Genomic DNA, 6,000 nt, shown 5'->3' with positions numbered 1-6,000 from the left:
CCGCGGAGCTTGCGCCGTGACGGAAGAACGCAGCCGCGCGCCCATTGGTCTCCGCGGAGCTTGCGCCGCGCCGGAAGAGCGCAGCCGCGCTGCAGGCGCGGCGCCTGCGCACTAGGTCGAGAAGCGGCTTTCCTGGTCTGGTGAACTTGTTCCCTCGGAGTTTTTCTCTGGTCCCTCCCTTCCTCTGTGAAATTGGGCGAGAGTGCGAGCATGGTCTGTTACAGGACTCCTAGCTCTTGGACGATGCCTGGCATTGATTGGGTTAGCTATAAATGTTTGCTGAATTAAGACTGAAAAAGGTGCCCGATACGGCGACTTGAGTCCCAGCCTTCGCTCCCAGGGCTAATTCCCACTCCATCCTTCACTCCAGCCGATTACTCACACGCACACCCCCATCAAATCATCCCTGTTCAGGAGTGATGGCAGAAAAGTGAAGAAGATACGTGAGGGGGTAAATCTTTTTTGTCTCTCAAATCCCAATGCATAGGCAACTGACAAGTGTGCCTCCATAGGCTGAATTGAATACCCAGATTTGTGTGAAAGCTGCTACCCCTTTTCTGTAGTCACTTTCCTACTCAAGCGGGAGGTAGAAATTCATATTGTTAAATTAATAGCTAACAGTTGAGCAGAAAATGTGTGCTAATCAATTTACATGCGTTGGCCCTCTATCCTTGTAACAACCCCGTGAAGTCTATAGATACTATTATGGTCCCCATTTTATAGAAGAAACTGAGGTTTAAAGGAGTTAAAGAGCTTGAAAGTTACTCTCTCTCTACCCATCAGGTCTGGCTGATTCATCAATCCTTACTAAGCATCTGTATTTGTCCTGTATAGAAAGCCTGTAGACAGGATTGTAAGGTTGGGTTCTCTGCCTTCAAAGAGCTATAATATCATCGAGGGGACAGGGTATATTTGCTTGATAGATTTTACTCCAGAAGTAATCAGGAACATGTAGAAGAGGTGGTGGCATATAATGTGTGAATAAACCATACTGAAGACTTGAATCCATCTTGCATATGTGGACATCAGTATCTGGTCTCAGATCATGCATGGTCTAAAAGTGAAATTTCGGAGCTGTGTAGTTCTCTGTGTAGGCCTAGCTCAGAGCCCCAGAAACTAGGCACTTCATAAAAGTACTTTGATGACGATGGTGATGATGACAACTGTACCCTCAGTGGTTCACGATGTACCCAATGTCTTGCCAAGAAGCAGAACAGAGGCTGCCCATAAATGACAGTTTCTCTTCATTCATTCTGTGTCTTTTCCCCTCCCCTACTCCAACCCAGCTATTCATTAACTTTGCAGAATTACCTTGGCAATGAAAACTAAACAGTGACAGATTGCATATGGGTTTTATCTGCTCCTAGAAACCTTAGGTTGCTTAGTTGTAGGGTTGAAGTAGTCACTGCAAAGTGGTAAACTAGCATGCAGTATTATCTGGCTGGATTCTTCAGGCAACTGTGAAATGAGAGAATTGGAGCAAATACCTGGGCCTCAGTCATCAGAGTTCAAAAAGAAGATGAAGCAAAAGAGGAGAATAAGATGAACGAAATAATAGCCACCTTGGATGGCAAACGCTGGTCCTCCTCTCAGACATTAAATTCAGAGGGTCCTCTGGATTCCCATCCCCTTTCCACTAAGACTTATGGAAATCTCTAGGCATCATCTTACCTACCAATTCCTACCAAGTGGAAGCACATCCATGGAGATGTCCCAGGTAAACTGGGAAGATTTTTAGCTCTCCCAGCTTCTACTCCTTTCTCCACCAATAACATTCATTTAGCACCCATTGTATGCAGAGCTCACTTTTAGGTTCAGTGGGTAATGCTAAGGAAACTGAAGGCAGTCGCCACATTCAAGGAAAAGCTGAACAATATGTCTAGCCAAATTCATCTCTCCACTTCCCACCACCACACCACACCCCAATGTTATCACCATTTTCCTGGTTGCCCAGGTTCAAAAACAGGGATGTCATGCGTCAGTCTTCCCTACTACTCACCCAAAAATATATATCCAGGGCTTCCCTAGTGATGCAGTGGTTGAGAGTCCGCCTGCCGATGCGGGGGACACGGGTTCGTGCCCCAGTCCGGGAAGATCCCACATGCCGCAGAGCGGCTGGGCCCGTGAGCCATGGCCGCTGACCCTGCGCGTCCGGAGGCTGTGCTCCACAACGGGAGAGGCCACAACAGTGAGAGGCCCGCGTACCGCAAAATATATATATATACATATGTATATATATACACATATATATATCCAATCACCAATTCCTAATAATTGTGCCACTGCAGTGTCTATAAAACACATCCGTCTACTCTCAGTGGTGTTTTGAGTCATTGTCACGTGCCTCCCAGCTCTTTCAGTACTCTTATAACTGCCCCAGCCTCTATTCTCCAGTCTTTTCTCCCACTGCGCCTCACCATGAAGCCTCAACTTCAGCCAGGTTCCACTTCTATCCATTCCCTCAAGGGCCCCTTTCATTATCCAATCCAGATATCTCTTCTGAGAGAGCCCCATATCCCTGGGCCACTCGCCTCTCTCTAACTGAAACCTGCCCAAGCTCCAAACTCTCATCAAGGCATCTCTCATACAGGAAACCTTTCCTGACCTTGCCAGCCTGCAGTGATGGCTCTCACTTCTGAACTCTGCAGCACTTCGCCACTCTTTTATGCTCTCCCCCCAGAAAGACTGTGAGATCCCAGAAGGTAAAGACTGCATCTTTAAGCTCTCAGCACCTCAAACCTCAAACACTTTCCTGCACACATAGCAAGCACACAATACACTTATTGGTTAATGAAACTGAAAACACAGTTATGGTTACCTTTAGGGAAACAGATGAAGGTAGGGGAAAAGAGGCTTTTATTTTCCCTTTGTCCCTTTCTATACTGTTAGAACTTTCTTACCATTATCCAGCTATCTTACCTTTATCACACTTTTTTATTGCCATGTTATGATCTTAATTTTCTTGCTTTTGTCTTTTATTCATTCAACAAATATTTATTGAGCAACTATTATATGCTAGACACTGTTCTAAGTGCTGGGGTTATAACAGTAAACAAGGCAAGTGGAATTCCTGTCCTTATGGAGTTTACATTCTTGTTGGGGAAGAAGGAAAACAGACATATAAATATACATTCAATGTTGATAAATGCTATGAAGGAAAAATAAAGCAGCATTAGGGGGCAGAGAGTGAGAGAGTATTGGTATTTTATAAAGGGTGTCAGTCAAAGACCCCCCCCCCCCGATAAAGTGACATGGAAGTGGAGATCTGCAAGCCATGGGGGTATCTGGGAGAAGACTGTTCTAGGTAGCAGGAACAGTATGTGCAAAGGTCCTGAGACAGGAGTGTGTTTGAGAAACAACAAGGAGGCCAGAGTGACTGGAGAGGAGCAGGGAAGGGAAAGAATGACAGATTTTTGTTTATTTAACAAAATCCAATTTAATACCCACCATGTACCAGACATTGTTTTAGGTACTTTACACATATTAATTCATTTACTTCTGACAACAGCTCTATGAAGGAGATACTGTAATCCCCATTTTGCCGATGAGGAAACTGAGGCACAGAGAGGTTAAGTCACTTACCCTAGGTCACACAATGGGAGAGCCAGGATAGTGTGGCTTCAAAGTCTGTACCCTTAGCCACTATGCACAGGATAAGCGGGGTTCAGGGGAGCAAATCAGGCATGGCCATGTTGGGTGGCAACTTTGGATTTTACTCAATGTGAGGTGAGAAGCCACTGAAGGATTTTAGTCTGACTTACATTTTAGCAGGATCACTTTGGCCACAGATTGGAGGTGGCCAGGGGCGGGGAAGTGGGAGGGGGAATGCCTAAGGTAGAAGCAGGAAGACTAGTTAGGAAGCTCTGCAATAATTCAGGGAAAAGATGTTGGTGGTTTATCTCAGGGTGACAGCAAAGGAGGTGGTATTCCATGCTGGTATCTTTTTAAGCTAAAAAATATATTTAAAAAAATAAATAAGAACACGTCTAACACCAACATAAAGTCATATCCTGTGTTTGCGAGTGTTTAGGTGCTGGGCTAGATGCTGGGGATACTACAGTGAACAAGACCACAAGACACCAGCTCACAATGTTGCCAGACAATTACATATGTGAATAAATATAACACAAAAGGATGAGTGTCAAAATGAAGACACGAGTGAAATGCTATTGGAACTAGATAAGGAATCAGTTAATTCTGATTGCTTGGGGTCAGAGGGAGCTGGGGATGGAAAGCAGATTGTCATGTAAAGATACAGAAAGGCAGGTAACAGTTGAGCTGGACCTTGAAGGCAATCACCATGCAGGTGGAAGATAGGGGATGGGTGCCATGCAGAAAGAGCGTTTCAAGCAGAGGAACCAGCAGAAGAAGAACCACCAAAGGCAAAAGCATCAAAGTGCATGGTGTACTTACAATGCCAAGACATGGAAGCAACCTAAGGGTCCATCAACAAATGAATGGATAAAGAAGATGTGGTATACACACACACACACACACACACACACACACACACACAATGGAATACTATTCAGCCATTAAAAGAATGAAATAATTCCAAGTGCAGCAATATGGATGGACCTAGAGATTTTCATACTAAGGGAAGTAATCCAGAAAGAGAAAGACAAATATTATATAGGTAAACAACAAGGACCTACTGTATAGCACAGGGAACTATATTCAATATCTTGTAATAAGCTATAATGGAAAAGAATCTGAAAAAGAATATATATATATATATATTTATATCACTAACTTTGCTGTACACCTGAAACTAACACAACACTGTAAATTAACTATACTTCAATTTTTTTAAAGTGTATAGTGTGACCAGGGGATGGAATGGGGGGCAGGACATCCTATGAAGATGGAAGAGTTCAGGCCATTTTGTGAAGGGCCTTGTAGATGAAGCCAAGAAAGTCAGATTCTGCATGGACATATATACACTACCAAATGTAAAATAGCTAGCTAGTGGAAAGCAGCCATATAGCCCAGGGAGATCAGCTCGGTGATTTGTGTCCACCTAGAGGGGTGGGATAGGGAGGGTGGGAGGGAGACACAAGAGAGAGGAGTTATGGGGATATATGTATACGTATAGCTGATTCACTTTGTTATACAGCAGAAACTAACACACCATTGTAAAGCAATTGTACTCCAATAAAGATGTTTTTTAAAAAGTCAGATTCCAGCCTGTAGGCAATGAGAGGTGATCATATGGCTCAGTCATTCAGTCATTCAGCCAACCAACAAGGCAGCTGCTTTTGTTGAGGACCTGCTATACGCAGATACTGCATTAGGCACTGAGAATACAAAGGTGAACATGCTCAGTCTCAAGGGAAAACATATATGTGGGGGGAAAAAATACAATCCTGGCATTCTCCCTTAACCCTGGGAATGAAATTGTCAATTTTATTTTCGATCACCTTGGAACCACTATGGAGAATAGACTGAAGGTGCACGAGTTCTTATGTTGGGAGAGCAGTTGGCTGTGATGGGCAGGACCAAAGTCAACAGACTTCAGTGGCACAATATGTTGATTGAAGTAAATGTGGATGGTGAGGAAACATCTAGGGATGACGCTTAGGTTTCTGGTTCAAGACTAGCTGGGTAATGACATTCTGCCGAGGCAAGAAAGGCAGAGAGGAAGACTGGTTTGGGAGAAAGATTATGAATTCATTGGTAAACTGTTGAGTCAAAGTGCCTGAGGAGCCAACAAAGGAGATGAGGAGGAGGATGACAGGTGAAGATGAAGCAGCAGGAGAAAGTAGGATTCAAGAAGAGTGAAAGGTGATCAGCATTGTCAGACACTACAGAAAAGGTCTCTTGGTAGAAGCACCTTTAATTTTTCAGTGTTTTCATCCACTTATTTCAGTTGATCCAAAAACAATGTCACCATCAGGAAGGCTGACTCAAGAGGACCCATAAATCTAAGCAGCATGCCATCCTGTACTTACCTGCTCCCACACTGGAGACTTAGGGGCAATGCTGCTTGATGGAAGCAAA

Source organism: Neophocaena asiaeorientalis, unplaced genomic scaffold (assembly GCF_003031525.2).
Source record: "Neophocaena asiaeorientalis asiaeorientalis breed wild unplaced genomic scaffold, Neophocaena_asiaeorientalis_V1.1 scaffold493, whole genome shotgun sequence".
In the NCBI taxonomy this organism is placed as follows: Eukaryota; Metazoa; Chordata; class Mammalia; order Artiodactyla; family Phocoenidae; genus Neophocaena; species Neophocaena asiaeorientalis.
The sequence above is the reverse complement of the archived record's forward strand: the minus strand, read 5'-3'. Positions refer to the sequence as shown.